The sequence below is a fragment of the Manis javanica genome, chromosome 5 (genome assembly GCF_040802235.1).
Source record: "Manis javanica isolate MJ-LG chromosome 5, MJ_LKY, whole genome shotgun sequence".
Lineage (NCBI taxonomy): Eukaryota > Metazoa > Chordata > Mammalia > Pholidota > Manidae > Manis > Manis javanica.
This window is the reverse complement of record NC_133160.1, coordinates 98,531,543-98,551,911: the sequence shown is the minus strand read 5'-3', so window position 1 is coordinate 98,551,911 and position 20,369 is coordinate 98,531,543. Positions and strand designations below refer to the sequence as shown.

General features: G+C 34.3%; 1 protein-coding gene and 1 long non-coding RNA gene across 9 annotated transcripts in view; one reads left to right on the top strand and one right to left on the bottom strand.

Annotated features, from left to right (window-relative positions):
* The window catches only part of CCSER1 (coiled-coil serine rich protein 1), a 1,413,823-nt gene that overhangs the window by 1,132,786 nt on the left and 260,668 nt on the right, over window positions 1-20,369 (top strand). The gene's annotated exons all lie outside the window — the stretch shown is intronic.
* LOC140849590 (uncharacterized) overlaps window positions 1-20,369 on the bottom strand; it is a 101,084-nt gene that overhangs the window by 52,611 nt on the left and 28,104 nt on the right. For all 4 annotated transcript variants that reach the window (XR_012131656.1, XR_012131657.1, XR_012131658.1 and 1 more), the window contains exon 3: window positions 3,306-3,363. This is a non-coding gene — a long non-coding RNA (uncharacterized lncRNA). The remainder of the gene's footprint in view (window positions 1-3,305; window positions 3,364-20,369) is intronic.

Here is a 20,369-nt window from a genome sequence, read left to right as displayed (position 1 = left end):
AATTATTTCAATATATACACTACTAAAAATATTTATTAGGATATTTAGCTATCCCCACTTCTAAAAAGGAGAGAATTGGGTTTGCATAATTCTCAATAATACAATCCCCCATTTTTACATATGAGGAAACCAAAACAGAGAGAATTCAAATAACTAACAATTACATAGCCAATAATTCATGGTTATGGCATTTCCCATGTACTTTGTTTCAAGTTAAATGTATAACACATTTTTAAATGAAGCAATCATTAGTCAAGAGTATGAAAGTATAGGAATAGATGGTTTTATATACCTGAGATTCACATTGATTATGGTTTAGGTTTTCTGGTAGCCAAAAGTATTTATATTTAAGTGATACAAATACCCCCTCTGTACCCACAGTAAAAAATATGCATGTAAGTTGAACTCTACACGATTTTAACTACTAATAGCCTACTGCTGACTGGAAGTTTATAAATAACATAAACTGTCAATTAACACAGAGTTTGTATGCTGTATTTCTTTTTTCTTTTTTTTCCCTTACCAATTTGAATGTTTTGTCTGATCGCTGTGGCTAGGACAAGCAGTTACTATGATGAATAAAAGTGATGAGAGTGGACATCTTGCCTTGTTCATGATCTTAGAGAAAAAGCTTTCAGCTTTTCACTATTAAATATGATGTTGATTATGGGTTTGTCATATACAGCCTTTATTATGCTGAGGTACGTACCCTCTGCACTCATTTTGTTGAGAGTTTTTATCATGAATGGATGTTGAATTTTATCAAATGCATTTTTATCATCTATTGAGATGATCATGTGGTTTGTATGCTTCTTATGTTACTGTGGCGTGTGATATTGATTGATTTATGAATATTGTACCATCCTTGCACTCCTGGGACAAATCCCATTCAGTCATGATGAATGTTCTTTTGATGTGTTTCTGAATTCAGTTTGCTAATAGTTTTTTGAGGATTCTTCCATCTAAGTTCATCAGGGATAGTGGTCTATAAATTTCTTTTTTGAGGTGTCTTTGTCCACTTTTGGTGCTGGCCTCATAGAATGAGTTTGGAAGTATTCTATCTTCCTCTACTTTTTGGAATACTTTAGCAAGGATGGGTATTATCTCTTCTTCAAGTGTTTAGTAGAATTTATATGTGAAGCCATCTGTTACTGGTGGAGTTTTATTTTGGGGGAGTTTTTTGATTACCAGTTCAATTTTATTCCTGATAATCGGTCTCTTCAGATTTTCTGTTTCTTCCTGGATCAGTCTTTCTATATTTATTATATGTTGTATTTAACAATAAAGTAAGCTATAGAAAAGACAATTTTTTTTCAAATTTTTGCAAATCTCAAAAAAATTTTCCAATATGTTTATTCAAAAAAAAAACAACACAGCATGTAAGTGGACCTGCATAGTTCAAACCTGTATTGTTCAACAATCAGTGTATTGTTAAATATTTTTAAGATTTGGGGTCAGAAAAGACTATAGGACAAAATACTTCCAGTGAACCTTAAAGAGGACAGGTCTTTGTTCTAAGGAAGCTATTCAAGAAGAAGGGGAAATTAAGCAAAGAATATAAATGTTCAGGGAAATATGAGCTTGGAAGATAAGTTTGCTTTAGACTTTGAAGAGTCTTGACTAAAGAATGTGTATTTATCCTCTGAGAAGTTTCCTAACTTACGTTTTTTTTCTCTTCTCTTTCTACAAGCGTTCTCATGTTTGTAATAAAGACAAGTACATCTTAAAAGCTGGAGATGTGAAGAGAACAGAAGCAGAGTAGCAGGAATAGTGGATTTTTTTTCCTCAAAGATAAAAGTAAAAAGACCAAAAGGGAAAGATGGTTTTGTGTGTGTGTCTGTGCATGCCTGATAGAAAGAGGGAGAGTTTTAGGGAATGAGAATTTTTAGGTGTTTGAAGAGGAAAAGCAGATCTTTTCATGTGCATATGGGAGTGAGTGAGATGATTGTATGTGAAGTAAAAGATTTGCACTTCTGATTTAATGTTTTGGAGAATAAGCAATTCTAGACAATGGCAAGGTCCAGATTGCACATAATAGCCTGGAAAAATGAACTAGGATCAAAAGGCATTGAAGGGAAGAGTTCAAGGTGAGAATAAAAACTAGAATGGATAATAGAAGGTAAAATCACCTGGTATGAAAGCTTTATATATATATATATATATATATATATATATAAAGCTTGTGTAGTAGACTTTAAAGAGAAATGGGGTATTTGAGAGAAGGTAGTGAAAACAGTATTAAGCATAAGCAATTTGTAGGCACAATGATGTTTAATCTGGGAACCGACTCAGAAATGTATATGTGAGTTGCGTGGATATGGATATATTGGATAGAAATCTATAGGCGTATTTAGGAAATTAAAGAATTTCATCAGAAGGCTTAATGGATATTGTTAAGATATTGTATACCTGAAAATGAGAGGCATAATTAAGGAATCAATGAATTTGAACGGAAATGGCATGGATAATAGCCAATAAAGGGTTGTACTATTAATAGGGATTATGCAATAAAGAGAAAAGGGGAAGAGAATAGAAAGGAGTGTTGGTGGGAGGCAGGGGCAGTGTGTATCAGTCAGATCTCAGTGCAGATATCAGCAACTACTTAAAACAGCAATTTACAAAGTTTTTGCAAGGACTCGTGAAGTGGAAGTCCAGGGTCACCTGTCATTGTCCAGTCATGCCAGCCTAGCTGAGATGCAGAGCTCGGGGAGCTGCAGGAAGCCGAAACCACTGTTGACAGCACAGCTGCCCAGAGCTCCAAGTGGCTACAAAGGAGAAGCCCACCTTGTATGTGGAGCCTCTGTGTCAGCCACCATCCCTGCCAGAAGAAGGTGCCCTCAGTCTCTCTTGTGCCTTCCAAATTTTACAAACATGCATCTCATTGGCAGAACTTAAAACAAATCCCAAACTCTGGTGGTAAGGGAAGGTAGGAAATGCAGTTTCCAGGATTCAGGTTCCTTAGTTAAATGGAAGAACATAGAAGGAGGTGGGAATTGGAAGCTGATAGACAAGCACAAGCAACTTATGAAAATGAGAGGTAAAATAATAAATAAGTCATAGAATAAACCAGAATTGCAGTCTTAAATAAAACTTTGTAATTCTTTTGTTGGCCATGCAATGTCCAGGTCCAGGTGACTATGGTAGTCCCAAAACATGGAACTGAAAAAATGGCAAGACCTCAGACATTGTTTTCTTAAATATTACCTGCCTCATGCAGACCACGGGAAAGTGCCAGGGAAGAGTGCAATGCAGTGTTTGTAGTACTGACCATGTAATTCCCAAGCCAAGGTGTGAAAATCAACTACCTGTTTTAGAGCAGTGGTTCTCCAGCTGTGGTGCGTAGACCGGTAACAGCGGCAGCCCCTGTAGACAGGTTAGAAAGACAATTTCTCAGGACCTACCGAGACCTACTACACCAGACATTGTGGATGTGGGACCCAGCATGTGTTTTGATAAGCCCTCTAGGTAATTCTGACGCATGTTACAATCTGAGAGCCACTCTTATAAGTAAAAGAGTTGTGGTTATAGGCCTATATTAACTGTTAAAGTTCCAGTATGCCCTTAAAAGTGAGATATACACCTAATCTGGTGAGATTACACTGAAATAAAGCATGATCTTTAAATAGCATAGTACATTTTATAAATATATACAAATGCCATATCTGAATTTTCTGATTAAACTGTTTTAAGAAGCATAAACAGTATCATTTGAGAAATTTTTTCTTGACTTCATTTAATAGAGGCCAAGCTATACCTCTTGGTATTCAATATAATAATAGCTGACACTAAATAGCACTTAGTATGTGACAAGCCTCCATCTGAGCACCATACCTATACTAACTTAACACCCACGAGATAACTGTCATAATCAGCACTTTTTTATAGATGAGGAAATGGAGACATGTGACAGATTTAACACCTAACTAGTTTGACCCCAGAGTCTGCTACTTGGCACTAACCATACTGTTTCAGTAAGAAAATAGTACTGCCAGAATATTTTCATACTCCACGCATTTTAAAATATAAATTAATTTCCTTTTTTGCATGCTCAATTAGAAAATCATAACTTTCTATAAAAATGACAAAAATTTTAACATGGACATTTTTTTTCTTAGTTCTTTTAATATTAGTTAAATACTTCTTATAATGTTAGTTCTCATAATGTTGCTGTATGGTGTTCCCAGGTTAAAACTGGCTTTGAAATCATGCTGCAATAAATAATACTTGCTTTAAATGAGCCACTTGCAGTTGTGGTATCTAATTTCCAGTTGAAAATACGGTGTTAAATAAAAGCAAAAGAGAAGCACAAAGCAAACAAAACAAGTTAGTTCAATACAAACTGCTTTTCCTTACTGTGGAGTTTACTTTCTCTTGAAGTAATGAGCCATTTTGTTGTCCTGGTTTGGAATAAAGTTTTAAGACTCAGTAAGTCAATAATCCTCTTAAAAGAGAGAATGAGTCTTTCAATGTAACCAATTTCAGAGTTATCAGTAGTGCCTATTTATAAATTATTACTAACAATATATGATCACATATCTGAACTGTATCTACTTCAATTTTATTTTTCTGTTATCTGCTGTGTGGACAGCTTTCTGAAAATGGAAATTTTATAAAACTGGTTTATTAAAATATCTATTTTAGGTATTTATGCATTATTTTAGATAAACCACAACTCTGAATAAGACTTGAAAGCACCATTTTTTAATGCAAGGAAGTAAAGTAATATATGTTCATGGTAGTGAAAATGAAGCCACCATCAGTTCTGTTAGGAAAATAATACATAAACGTGTTAATTGCTTTCAGAAACTGAGACATCTGTGCCTCAGGTAGCTAGATTCTAATTTAATGGTGTTGCTTAAACTGTAATTAATTATTCAAACACAAAAAAATAATTACTCAAATATTTGTATAGTAATGATTTCCCCAGCTTGAATGTAGAGGAGTACCCTTTTTTTCAACATTTGATTTTATTTATTACTGAAAATGGTGGTATTTTCAAGCTATTTCTAAAAGATTTAACTTTTAGTGACAACTAAAAAAGAAAAGAAAGAAAAATTACTTGTTAAGCACCAAAGATTATTATTATAAGAATTCTTCAACACCAGAGAGAGCTTTCAAAGTTAAAGTCATGAAATATATATATAGATTTGGTAAACCAGGTTAACATTAAGTGTCTTAGAGTCACACCATGCCTCAGCCAGTATTTATAATGTATTCCAGAATTTCATTTTTATCCTTGCTTGTATAAGTAATTATTTTAAGGGTTAGGTTTTAAGGAGCGTTTTAAAAAGTATACAGTTGCCGCTGTCTTCACCATAAGAGAAAAAGAAGATTAGATATAGGTGAGAGCAAATATTTTCCTATTATGTTCTTAGCAATAGTAGGGCAAGATGGTTTTACATGGTCTTTGCATTTGTGATCTATAAATAATGAACACAGTTTTCAGATGAATATTGATAATCTATGACATGATATTGCAGGGACATGTGAAGGTTATGCAGAGTATGGGAAAAGTTCATAATCATCTCATCATCTAACAGATGCATGGGTTCTTTGTAGATACTTTCCTTTAATATGCATAGTTTATGTGGTTTTGTCATTACATTGTCTACTGGAATAATAGAAAATCTTTCCTTTTTAATTCATAGTTGTCAGACAGTTTCTTTTTAAAAACTGGATTATTTTAGAAAAGGAATTACTACATGGTTTATCTACTATAATATGAGTATCATATGTGCCAGTGTCATACATGCCAGGTAGATAAAAATGTATTCACCTCGTAACTATTTTGACATTAAGTTTGTAAAATGAAACAAACAAACAAACTGTATGTTCCCTTCTGAAGTAGGTAGGTCTGGATGGAGTTACATCATTTGTGTATGTTTATATATTAAACATTTTTACAAAATAGAATTGAAGCCCACATTAAGTAAGGACTTTGTGCTCTCCCATGGATAAGAACTGACATGTGTTTTGTTTATGCAAGCTTATGACCTTTATTGGCAGTGGTCTTAACTCTTTCAAGGTTGGGACAGTACATGCAGAGAAAGTGTCACATTCACTGATAGCTGAAAATCAGTTCAAAGTCTTAAAAGTTAAATTGTACCACATCCACAACAACAACAAAGAATAGGAAGTAAAATAAGTGACCAATATTGGTGAGGCAAGCAGGGCTCCGTGGGCAGTGAAAATCAGTGACATATAAATGGACCACTTTCGTTCCATTGATTTTTCTCTTTTGCTTGCTTCTGGAGCTGGCTCATTTGCCCAATTATTCTAATTCCTTCTTTCCTTTCTATCCTCTCTCCTTTCTTACATGATATCAGAGAACATATCACTGAATGAGGGTTTCTACAAAGGACAGCCCTGCAACACCTGAATTTCAATCACCAATCCTGACTGCCTCCCAAATTCTGGGCATATATTGAACAGCCAAACTGATACTTCCATTTGGATATAGATATAACCATCTAAAATTTATGGGAGTCAAAAGAAAACACTCAAGGTTTACCTTTGAGCTTATTCCTCCCTACGTTCCACCTCAATAAATGACAATTGGTTTTTAAGCCAAAAACTCTAGAAGACTCCTTTGCTTTTTGTTTTCCCTCACCCCAGCATCAGTAAGCAGGGAATCTTGTTTGCTCTGCCTTCGAAAGGCATTCTAAGTCCTTCTGCTTATGTTTATTTCTACTATGACCACCTTAATCCAAGTCAACATCATTTCTTATTTCTATAGTCACTTTCTGACTGATCATCTATTTCCACTATTGCTTCCCTCAAAATCCAATCTCCATAGGGCAGGGGAATAATATTTTAAAAACATAAATCAAAGCAGATAAGCCTTCTACATAAACTCTCTATCTGAAATTCTCCAGTGGCTTATTTATTATCATATAAATCCAAACTTCTTGCCATGGCTTAAAGGGCCCTATTATTCTGCTCTGTCCTTTATTGCTTCTCTGACTTCCAAATACTTTCTCTTCTGTCTGTGCCACCACTTTCCTGTCACACAGCCCTGATTTCTAAACTTGCTTATGCCTTGCAACTTTGCATTTGCAGTTCTGTCTGCCAAGGATGCTTTTCTCCAGATCATTTTGTCATCTGAGTATCACCTCAAATTATATAGTTTATTGTTTCACATTTGTCCATATCTGAAATTATGTTATCAAATTATTTAATTGCTTGTTTATGGTCCTAATGATACCAGGTTTTTGTTCACCGAGTTGAAGAATGAACTTCGCAAATGCTCAAGGTAGGCAAGCAGGAGAAAAGGCTTTTATTTAGAGAAAGTGAACCTACAGAATTCCCAGCATGTGCTGGAAGGGGCAAGAGTGCCCACATCTGGACTTTGTCTAGGTGTTTATATCTCAGATCTGAGGTGTTCCGTTTTCTATTGGTTCCCACCTGGATGCTGCCCATTTGTTTTAACCAATCTCATTGAAGGTCGCCTATATTTCTTAAGCTGACATATTTATCTCAAAGTGTCCATATGGCATTAACTGTTAGTAGAACATTAGCTTAGCAGGGAGTTTCCATAAGAACTTCCTGGTACATTGTTCCATTGTTCCAACCGCAATCATCCTGTTTTTGTACTTTCTGTTGGCCCTTATCCTGCTCTAACTACACAGGGGCTGCCCCCTGTCTTTTCCCTGTCTCACTAACTAGGGTATAAATAAAGTCAATGACATAAAATATCTACTGTATCTATATATTATTGTATCTATATAGTATTCTTTCTATCAATTGATGAATCATAATTTATCAAAAGGATTTGGTTTATGTGGTTATGAAGGCTAAGAAGTCCCATCATCTGAAATCAGCAAGCTGAAGACCCAGGAAAGCTAATGGTATAGTTCCCACGAAGTACAAGTCTGAAGACAGCATTCTCCCTTAGCCTCGTGTTACCTTCAAGCATTCAACTGAGTGGATGAGGCCCACTCCCAGGGAGAACAATCTGCCTTATTCAGTTTACAATTCAAATGTTAATCTCACCTGGAAACACCCTAACAGATACACCTAAGAAAAGTGTTTACCCAAATAGCTGGGCACCCCATTGCCCATTCAAGATGACAAATAAAATTAACCGTCTCAGTGACTATCTTGAGAATGTGAATAAACATGAGATTCAACATTTAACTGAAAATTAGACCTTTCTGGCAAAGCTAATGAATAAGAATTTCTTTCAGCACAAGCCAAGTCAGCACTAGTGTATTATGTTATAATTACCTTCAACTGTTGTTTTTTTCCCCAACATTTGTCCATTGTATCAGTTAAGAAAAACTGAAATTAAATTAATATTTAAACACAAATTGTATGAGAATAGACCAGGAATGTATTCTCTCATGTTTCACTTTTTGTGGAAGACTTGTGTAAAACAGATGTTTCCTGTAAAGAAATATGAGATTTCTTTTTCTTTTTTTTCTTCCCAAACTAGTTTATAAAATACAACTACTTTAAAAGACAAAATAACAATAAATGTAGTCTTATGATTTTACCCCACATTTGAAGGAAAGAAAAGTTCAACTAGGTTAACATTTTGTTTAATAGGAATGCAAGGCATTGCCTTAAATTTTCCTTTCTAATGTATTTTTTTGTTATATCAGCTAACTTTAATTTTGCTAGGCTAACTTAATCTGGCATAATATGCATATCTACATTCTGGAAGCTATATCCCTTGATTCATCATTTCTTACACTCCCAGATCATCAAAAATATCTTACCTTAGCAACTCCAATATTGGTTTAAGGATTTAGTAATCTCGTTTAATTTGCACATTTTCACACATCACATACTTTCCTTTTTGGTAATGGAGGGCAGCCAGAATTTAATTAGATCACAGAGTTCACACCACAGGATATACAGTGTTTTAATTAGTAGCATATATTGTTTCAGATGATTACCCAGACACAACCATTAACATTATGAACAAATCACACAGAAGCCCAAAGTGTTACTGGAAGCATATTTATTTATTTTTCATTGTTTTTATTTATAAAAACACATCCGCCTTCCAAGTTATTAGGAGGGTATAAAAAAAATGTTACTTAAATGTCTTCTACCACTAATATTAAAGTGGAAAATACAATTACATGGGGAAATGTATGTGTTCACTAGGATTTATTTTCAACTGCAGAATGCAAGGCAAAATTCTGTCACTCCCTTTTAAGCTAGATTGTTTTTTGTTGTTTCAGTGAGGCATCATGCATTATTTATCCTTAATGCTATGTAAAATATCTGAAGTCTCACATACACAGGAATAATTTGAATTTTTAATTCTTATTTCAAAAAATAAACAAGGATAGTTTTGGTTCATATAAAAATGTCCATGTAATTATCATCTCAATGAATGTCTTGCTTCTGTGATCATCTTTTTAGTTGGTTACATTGTAGAATTATTCAAAAGTTCATTTTCGCGTCTAAACTACCAGATTTTAACATTTCACTTTATAAAAGGAAAAAAAGGGTAGGGTGGGGTTGAAGTGGGAGGGCTTATGTTTGAAGCCCTTAAACATTTCTGTAACTAAAATAAAAAGAATAAAACAATAAAAGGAAGCTAGTTGAGATGCAGTGTATTTATGGAAAAGTTCAAGTTTACATCTACAGTTGTAAAATGCGGAAATTTATTTAATTTTTATTGTAAAATTAACAGTGTTACATAGGAAAGACTTTAATAATGTAATTGATATTTGGAGTATTATGTTAAATGCTTCTCAAACTGTAATGGTTTATATCTGTATTTTCTTTATTTTTGGTCTGTTGTTTATTAGTTATTTGAGAGTGGATCTATTTAAATTATTATTTTCTGAGCTATTTTTTTGCTTGTTTGTTTGTTTAAGGGCAGAGGGTAGAAAAATGTTTATGAAAAACAAAAATCCATAATAGAAATAGGAGCATCACTACCAACCTTTCATATATGATTAATTTTCTTTCTTTCTTTTTTTTTTTTTTTTGATAGAGAAGTATTTGAGACACTATCTCAAAGTATAGAGAACTATCAGTTCAAGTTATTTCCAGAGTGGATAGGAAAAGATGAGACATTAAAACAAAAATCCTTTTATTTTTATTATTTCAATTGCTTGGATTATATTTGAAGGATTAAAGAGCTTTATGTTTTTGTTTTGTTTTGGTTTTGATTTCTCAAACATAGATATTTTTCTTAACAGAAAAGAGTTATTGCATGCTATTTCTTTTTAGTGTTTGCTTTCATTTGATGTAACTTGTTTTTGAATAACAAGAAAACTAAATAGCAAATTTATTTTTCAATGATTCTTCTAAGCCTCAAATTTATCAGTTTCCCTTTCACAAGCAGATACCATTAATAAAAGCTTCCATTTGAAGGTAAGAGTCCGCCTACCCCATCTTAATACTTAAATACATCCCCTCTTTATTCAAGAGAACAATGTTTTAGGAAACCTGCAACTTAGTTTCAACCCTGGGAAGAAAAAAAAAAACTAGACTAAAATGTCCATTTGTAAAATCTTTGTCACTATTTCACTATGTTTCAAAGTTTGAGAAAAAAAATAGTGTTACACTGTGAGGTGTACCTTTGCCATTTTTCAAGTAGCAGAAAAACAATACATTACAATTGTTAATGTAACTTGGCTGTTGAGTCAACTTTTACAAAACTTACATACAGTTAGGTAAATTTTTGTTTTTTAATTTTTTCCTTCTGTTATAATCTAAGGAACATGTCACACTTTATTAAAGGCAAATACTGACTGAGATGCCAGTGTTATTTAGAGAACATTTAAATCAAATTTCAATAGTAATTAGAAGAGATCACAATCATTCTTGTTTGAAATACTGTGGGACTAAAGGTTTTTCTTTAGATATGCTCTCCTATTAAAATTTCATCCCCAAATACGCATAGCAACAGTCTATGATTTTTCATGAACATATTAGAAACTCAATAAATTGCAAAAGAATACACCGTGGATTTTATCCATCATAAATCTACTTCTTAATTTCATTTTATTGAAATTAAGGTATCATTGACAAACAAAATTGTATATATTTAGATTGTACAATCTTATTTTTTTAAGATGTACAATGTGATAATTTATACTTGCACATTCTGAAGTGCGACTATTTCTTCACACAATTTTTTTTTTTTTTGTGAGAACACTTAAGACCATTCTCAGCAAATTTCAAGTGTATATCCGTTCTTCATAAAGATATGTCTGGGTTTTCCTAGAGTATATCAAGATATAACCTCTCTACATAGTGACTTTTCATGAAGGGAAATTCAGAAACAATGTAAGGAGGGAATCTGAATAGATCCAGTAGATAGTTTATTCTTTGTAACTCCCTAGTCTCACTTTTACTTGCTCTGTCCTTTCCCTTCAAACACCTTTCCAATAATGCCTTTTGTTTGTTTGATCCCTGAAGGAGTGTGTTCTAATCCTTATCCTTAGCTTAGCTGGGTATGTTTAAACCATCATTGTTGTGCTATTAAATAAATTGTAAGCAAATTGTTAAATTTATTTTTTCTGTAACTGGGTATGTGTATACCCTTACTTTGACCTTTATTAAATGAAACATTTTGCTGAATGGATTCTATGATGTGGTGAAAGCATAGCGCAACTTACAGTGAATAGGAGGAAAATGGAAGAGCAATATTGTGTCTACTGGAATGTGAAAGGCTTTAAGTCTTTAAAGAATAGAAAAGAACAGTTCTTTGCTGAAGGTCAATTAAGGGAAAGTGTGGATGCTTGAATAGAAACCAGGAAAAGTTGTTTTGTTATACTAGTTTTTGCACTATATGCATTGTTGACTTATCTAGTATTGCTTTGAACGTTTAAAGCCATCAAGAGTGCTATCAAAAATATTGATCATGTATACATTAAAGGGAGCCCAAGCATCACTGACATGTTTAAAGGACTACTCACAAAGCAGATGGCATTATGAGTATATGATCTTACATTTTCCTCATGATCTGACATTTTCCTTGTGATGTGAGGGCTATGAAATGCTTCTGGTGAATAAAATGTAGCATTTCTGACAGTTGAGGATGCTCCATTTGTAGATGTTAGCTCCCTTAACTGCTAGTCTTGGGCTCTGGTGATGATCTTCTTGCCCTCATCTGAATTCCATGCATTCCATTTCCAAAACTGCATCCCCTTTGGGTAGATATGTACACATCTGAAAGTATGTATGAACACCAAGAGATTTTATACCATGGCACTGAATGTATCTTGAATAGTTCCTTGTTGCTATGCTGTGGCCTCTCCATTTTTTTTTGGTGAACCATTTCATTTCATAATGATTGACAAAAAGTGAATGACCCTAAAGGCATAAAGGGAGAGAATATCATGCTGGATATTAAAATTTTTGGGGTACCTAAAAATATTTTGAGGAAATGTTCCAGAAATAGTAGGTAAAGATTCATAAGCAATCAGGAGTCAATGAAAGTTGTCTGTCATTAGAAAGGACATCATAAACACAGCACTAGATTGGAGAGATTTGCAAACATTTTCATAGGCATTATCTGCAAACAGTGTTGTCTTGCCCTACTACGGCCTCAGGGGATTTTCAGAAAGTGGAAGAATTGTTGCTAACAACCTATGTCTGGTACGCCACACATTTTCATAGTGGCCTATGCTTTAACAACTTGTTCAGTCATTACAACTTTCATAAAATGTATCCCTGCTGTTGCATGAACATTCATATATTTAAAAGCGTGCATGAACAAAGAGTTTGAAAATTACTGGCCTAGGACATTAAAATTAGCATTAGCCTATTTACAAGGAATGTTAATAAAACATTGAGTGGAATGGGATAAAGATTATTAGCCCACAGTAATGTATAGCTAGGTTCATCGCATTAAAAATGTAAGAAAAATATTTGGAAAGTCTCAGTTTTTTTAAAACATATAATCAAGCAAGTGTTTAAAATATAATTTAGCAAAATTGTTTTTTTGGTTCTGTCTAGAAATGGGTTATGTAAAGCTTACTTTCTGATAAAATGGAAAAACAGTAATGAAAAGCAATTTAGATCATTTAGTGCAGTCAAAAAATGGTAATTTCTTTGGTTATAGGCTCAGACCCTGTGGAAAGGTGGGCAACCCAACTTTTTTAGGACACTTTAGTTCTCATTCTCATCCTGGAGTTCTCAGATCTTAGCCTAGCATGTTCCCCACCCCCCTCCACCATCTTTCTCAAAGTGAAAAATTTTGATTTCCTCCATCCTTTTTACCTGACTGCTCTATTCTAATTCTACTCCTACCTGTCCCGATATTGGAGTGCATGTGACTATGTGGTTGGCTTGGTACTTCTTTTCCTTCTAATGGCAAGGCTAATACCTGTTATTGTATCTATTTAAAACAAAGTAAAAAACAAAAATCTTCAAGTAGGCTACTGGTGATTCTGTAAAAAACTGTCTGTGTGTGTATGTGTTCAAGTGAGTTCCTAGACAGATTTCATTAAATAGAAAAAAGGGTGTAATATATATCTGCTTGGTAGTATATTGATATTTACAGAAAATCCTTATCAAAATGTAATGACCCTAAAGGTGGATATTGATTTTCCTTTCTCCTCAGATAATATTTCATTTGTGATATTGACTTGCCACAAATGAATGTTTGCTTAAAATACAGTGTTACATGTTATTGAGCAATCTTACAAAAGACTTGTGGCCCTTTAGACTCTGCAAGAAACAAAGTAGCTTATAGCTAGCAAAGGAATATAAAACCAAAGCTAATCCCTCTTTTCTAATTTTGGGGGAGAATTTCATAACATCCTTGTATTCCACTCTCTAATTCAGTTTTTATGCCAGCTCCTTGGAGATAGGTGAGATTCCATAGGTTAAGGGCACAGTCTTCCAAAACACTATCCTCACTTCATACATCAGCTTTCAAAGTTCTGAGGCCACCCACACTTCTAATGAACTGGCTGCAAAGTGGGAGTTCCTATTACCTTTCAGATTTGATAATTGATAAATCAACTCACAAAATTCAAGAAAGTGTTGCATTTACAATTACAGGTTTATTATAAAGGATCTAAATTAGGACCAGTCAAAAGAAAAGACCCATAGTGTGAGGTCTGGGAGAGTCCTAAATGTAGAACTTCTGGGTCCTTCCTAGTCAGGACGTGGCACCTTCCCAGAGAGCAGTGTGTACCACTAACTGGGAGGCTCACTGGAACTTTGAGTGCATGTCAGTGGGACTTCCTACATTCCCATGATTGATCAAATCATTGACCATGTGATTAAACTACTCTAACTTCCCTTCCCTTCCCAGGAGGTTGGGGTGATATTGCTTATTTAAAATCCTCAGCCCTTTGCTCACATGCTTGGTGTCCCTAGCCTGACCAGCCACCATCCTGAAACTGTCACCTCAGAGCTTACTTGGAATCACTTCATTAGCATAAACTCAAGTTTGGTTCAAGGGACACACTCACCATAAATGACAAAGACACTTAGACCATTTTGGAAATTCCAAGATTTCAGACTCTTCCTCACAGGCACCATTTTAACTACAACATTGACCTTACCTGCTGCCATTGTGCTTAAGTTCTGCTACTGTGTTTTCACTCACCACTTCCAGCACAGTGGCCTTCTCCATGGCCACCCCTGAAGGCCATGACTACCTCAAGCTCTCTCCTTTCTAGCTCTGGTCAATCTCACCACTCCCCACCCCTCCATCCCCCACTTGGACCTACTGTCACATAATCAGTATTTAAAAGCCCAGGCCTTCCCTAGACTCTGGACTAGTTCTATCTTTAGTTGGGAAAAGTTATATTTTAGTAGCTTAATGTTAATTATATTTATATTTTCATTATCAAATCAAATTTCTGCTTATTTTACCCAGAATTTGAGATCTCCATCTACCTGGGACAGAATAAATTAGTGCCTTATAGTGCCTTCCATGCTTCCTTGATTTCATTATTTGCATCAGGCTTAACCATAGGACTCTACAACATTCGTACCTCTTTTTGGGGGGTTTGGAGGGTGGAATTTCATAGCATCTTTGTATTCCAAATCCAATTCCAGTATTAGGACTCAAGAGCATTCATCTTGAAGGGATCACTTTTGAAACAGACATGCCTCTGTGTAACAATTTCTGACTTGATTAACTGATAGTAAAAAGCCATACTTAATGCTTTTTACTATCATACTCTATTCAGCAAAATGTTCTGAAAGCTTAGGAATCAAGCCTGAAGTTATCTGGAGAAGCATTCTGCTTTTGGAAAGGGCTATCAGAATTACAATGTTTTTTTTTTCTTCTTGCCAAACAAGTACTAGATATTTTTGTTGTTTTTACTAGGTGAAGACCTTCCAACACAGATTTTATTTTTTCCCTAAAAGTAGACAGTGTTAGGGCAATATGTTCCACAATGCAATGACAGAAAGGTTAGCATACTTACTTCATTCTTTCCTTAAACATATGCCTGTAACATATGTGCAGTGATTATCAGAATTTGTGGTAGAGGCAAATCTAATCTTGATGTACTTTCTTGCCTTTGAGTTCATTTCTTTTATCCAATGTAGCTGTGCATATTTCTGGTAAATACGTCTAAAATTTAATCTATAAAACCATGAATTTACATCCAAACAGTGTGACTGACTAGTGTATGGGTCTTAAAGCCAGTGCCATATGTTTATGTAGTGAATTTAGCATATGTATAAGTGGTACTACATAAAAATACTGATTACTCTTTAAAATAAATGCAGACATGCAGATGGACATTGTTCCAATAAATCTGCATTTTAACAATAATGCAGAAACACATTTATTTTATGAAAGCATGGATTGTCATTCTATATCTTACTCACTTTCTCTTTTCTTCATCAACTATAATTCTCATGTGTATTCCTGGAGAAAGAGAACTGGTGATTAAATTTTATAGGCATGGAAGTGAGGAAACATGATTTTGACTTTCAAAATGGAGCAAAACTAAAAGATGTCAAACATGAACACTTCAGAAACTGAAACATTTTTGTCTTAACAGAATTCAGCTTATAAAATTTATAGAAATGTATTTTTAGAACATCATCTAGGTGCACAATAAGTCATCTCTAAATATGGTACTAGTAATAAAAGGCTAATCACTTAGTGTTAGTAAAAGGATGATTATATTACAAGAACGTGGTTTGGGCAGTTCTTTCCTTGAATCTTATCTTCCCCCACCCCAAGCTGCTCATGTCTATCTTTCTACCTAACATACAGACATACTAAGCATCTGTGATTGTCTATGCTCTGCAACAAGTTATTTCGAATATACTTGTAAACAAAACTAAACTTCATCCCTACTTTCATGAAACATACAAATTAGTGGGAAAGATTAATGTTATGCAAATATGTTAAAAAATGAATTCATCTTTTTCTAGACTGCAAACTAGAATTTTAAGAAAAAAAAGCATCAAACATAAAAGACAGACAAGTGGGCTTTAGCCTTTCATTCTATACCCCCAATAGAATTTTTAAAAATTATGTACCTCCTCATACATGTTTAAGTTAACACCTACATTTATTCATCTTGAATTGTGTATAGTTGCAAAGGCTACTGCCTCTAGCATATGGGAAATTTTAAATCATAGTTATTTGATACCCTTTCTAACATTCAAAAAAATACAGACCAGCTATTCTTTAACACTTGAAAATACATCCCTTTCCTTTTACTGTTTGAACTGATATTTCTTCTCCCTTACATTTAAATATTTTTATCAAAGCATCACAACACATTTTTATCCTTATGTTTACTTACACATACATATGAACAAAAATTTTAATATATTTTCCCCGTGTTCACAAGATGCTAAGTCCTTAAAAATATTTTCTATGCTGACTTAGCAATTCAATTGATATTTGTATACAGTTAGGTATGTTTTATAAAATAATTATTATATATAAAAATTAAATTTTATTTGAAATGTATCTCATGAGATTAAACATGATCATACTTTTCCTGTGTGTTTAATGAAAGAGAAAATAATGTAAAGCTAAAAATGAATTGATCAGGTAGCTAGAAAACTATATTTGGTTAAAGGAGAGAATATGTTAAATATTTGTATGATTAAGTACATACTTATAAAGTACATATAATGTATTAAGCACATACAATATAAAATTGACTCAGTATTTCATAATGTAATTTCTTTGAATAGAATTGAAAAATACTTTATTGTATAATGAATTTCAAATCTGAAAAAAGGTATGAAAACTTTTGTTAGTGGAATTATCCAATAGTCTTGATAATTTTCTATTCCTGGAAAACATTCTGGCTATATTTAAAAGATTTCTATCATTAATCTGCACTTCTGGCTTTTCAATGGTAATTTTTCCCCCCCATCTCGTGGCAAGCCCTAGAGCTAAGTATTGAGAATTGCTGCAATGATTTCATTTAATTACATGGAAAAAATGTTGTGTTCAATATTTCTTATGTCCTCTTGGAATTGCATCCTGTTGTGATTCTCTCTCACATATGTTGCATTCTTTGATGATGGGGGATTAGACATAAGGAAAGGAAGAAACTAAACAGGTAAACAAGAGTTATTTGGCATAGTCCATACCACCTATTTTTTCATACCTGAATTTCTAACATAAAAATAGTCCAAAATACCACAGTTCCAGTGCCAGATTTTACCCTTAACAGAAATATTTATCACAGGAAGGTACAGGAAGTCCAAAGGCTTCCATGATATCTTTTAGAGAAGCTTCCCCTTTTATTTAGGATCCTAGGAGGTTTTAACCCCAGGGCAGTATGATTTAGCAAGTGTTAAGATGAATGTATGTGTGTGTGTGTGTGTGTGTGTCTGCAAAGCAGGGGGATAAAGGATGGTTATTTTTTGAAAGTTGATACAATGCATTTGGGTACTTTCTTAGTACTGTCCTAACAAGTATACTTCTGAAGTTGCTTTTCAAGTTAAGGATCTGCCAAGTGATACCCTAAAATTATCAAATATTTTCTGGAAACTACACAAGTCTGAAGATCACTGACCTAGGCAGAAAGTGATATCTGATCTGTGGTTGGAAGAACAGTATAAAACTATCTAAAACTAAAATAATTTGATAGTGTTGGGGAGAAAAAAATTTCCTCCATCCTTCAAGGTTCTTTTTGTTGGCCTACGGATCAAATTTACATGACACAGATTAACAGGAGAGAACCCCACATACATGAGAGATTGAAAGACAAAAAGGTAAAATGAGGTAAATAGGAATGGGATGGGGTCTGGAGTTTCAAAGGGGAAAAGGGCAACACACAGGTCAATAATAAGAGCAGATGTTGGGTAGTTAGATGTTTGCCCTGCCATATAGATAAGTCCTTCAGATAAAAATATATCTGTGTAATAACCCTTATTTTGGGAAAGAACCCCAATTTAGATTTTTTTTGGTGGTTAAGGGAGGGGCTAAAGCTTCTCTTGATTGCCTTTCCCTCAAAATAGTCCACATGCCAAAGTGGCACATTTTGGGGTGACCAGTCCCTACAATTGTCTTTCTTGTGTTACTAGATCACCTGAACAGACTAACTTGATACAGCTGCTTGTGTAATGATCATGTCATTACAGTTCTTTTTTTTGTTTTAATTGTGTCAAAATCGATTATGCCATTTAACTTTTAACTTCTACACTTTGGTTAATGTTTGTATTCCTTGTTCCAACTACAAAATCCAATCTGGCACTGCCATTCAGAAAACTGAGATTAAATTTGGGATATTCCTAAAATTTCACCGTGAATCACTGTATATATAGTCAGTCGTATCTGAAGACTACCAGGAAAAAAAATTGCCCAGGATTTGGAAATGATTTAAATAAATAAATAAATAATAAACAAACAAACAGACAAACAGATAAATAAATAAAAAGAAATAACTGGGTATTCTATCTGTGCTCAGTATTTCTCCAGGACTATCTGTCGATTATGTGGTAGGAGTGGAGGTGTGTCTTTGTCTTTCTTTGAGTAGGATGTTTTGAAACTCTGTAGGCATAAGAGTTAGTTCGTAGAAAATTGATAGTAATACAGTGATTCTTGGCCATAGTAATGCAAATGAATCTTTTCCAGGAGGGATTGTTTCATTTATGCCCTACAGAAAAGATCATCTCAAACAAAATGATTTATTACCCTATACGATACTAACAGATTTTGCATCTATTAGCAACTTCATTACAGCATTCCTGATTGCTTATATTTATGAATTCGTCTTTGAACTGATTCCAATGTCTGTTTTAGTCTGCTCAGGCTGCCATAACAAATACTAAAGACAGGGTAGCTTAAACTACAGTTTCTTCTCATGGTTCTGAAGGCTAGAAGTCCAATATCAGGGTGCCAGTAGGCTGGTTTCTTGGTGAGGGCCCTCTTCAGGGTTATGCCCTTCATGGCCTTTTCATGGAGCATGGGTAAAGAGGGAGTGGGGAAGTGGAAGAGGGAGATGGAGAAAGGGAGAATGTATGAGCATGCACATTCCCTGTGTCTCATCTTGTAAGGGCACTAATCACATTTGGGGGCTCCACACGAACAACTTCACCTAAACCAGACCCGATTACCTCCCCAAGGTCCCATGTCCAAGGAATACTACATTGGAGATTAAGGCTTCAATGTGTAAATGTGGGCAGGACATGGACATTCAATCCATCTTACTGGTTACTGGCTGCCTCATTAATCAATACGTCAAATGAAATCTTTTAATACCTTTGATGTTTTATATTTGCAAAAGATTCCTAATTTTTAGTTTTGTTTTTTTTTTGGCAAAGAGGGATCTCAGAGGAAGTAAGCACTGATTAGGAGACTGTGTAACCATTTCTCAAAGTATTAACAATGAGGTCTTCAAGTGTATCAGCTGTGGTATAAAGCAATTATAGCTAAGTAAGTGCTGCATACATTCTTTCACTCCCCTTCCTTGCTGCATTTCCCATTTAGGTCCCATACCCTTCTTTCTTTTAAACTAACTTGATAAAGAATAAATAGATATCCACATCCAATTATTCGTCAAACCACTGCAACCAAGGTTCTATCTCTGATCACCAATGTATCACTGAAACCACTTTGGCAAAGGCCACTAATGACATTCTAATTGCCAAATCTAATTGGTTTTCTTTGTCCTTATTATTGCCAGCTCTCTCTGAACTTTCTGATGTGTTAAACCCTTCTTTCTTCTGAAACAATTTTTAACCTTTGGTTTTCTTGGCTCTTTTCTCTCTTGTTTTGCATTCTTTCCATGACTTCTCTCTGAATCTGTTTGGCTCCCGATCCTCTGCCACTTGGAATCAGATCTAACGTATAAGGCAAATACATCTAAGATGTCAAAGCTATTTCGGAGTTGTCTGTTAGAATAATGTCACCCAATGAATCACACCTTTCTCTGTCTCTCAGATGCACTTTTGTGACATGATGTCTGTCCATCACTCCCTCAAGTCTTCTCTGGCTTTGTCACTTG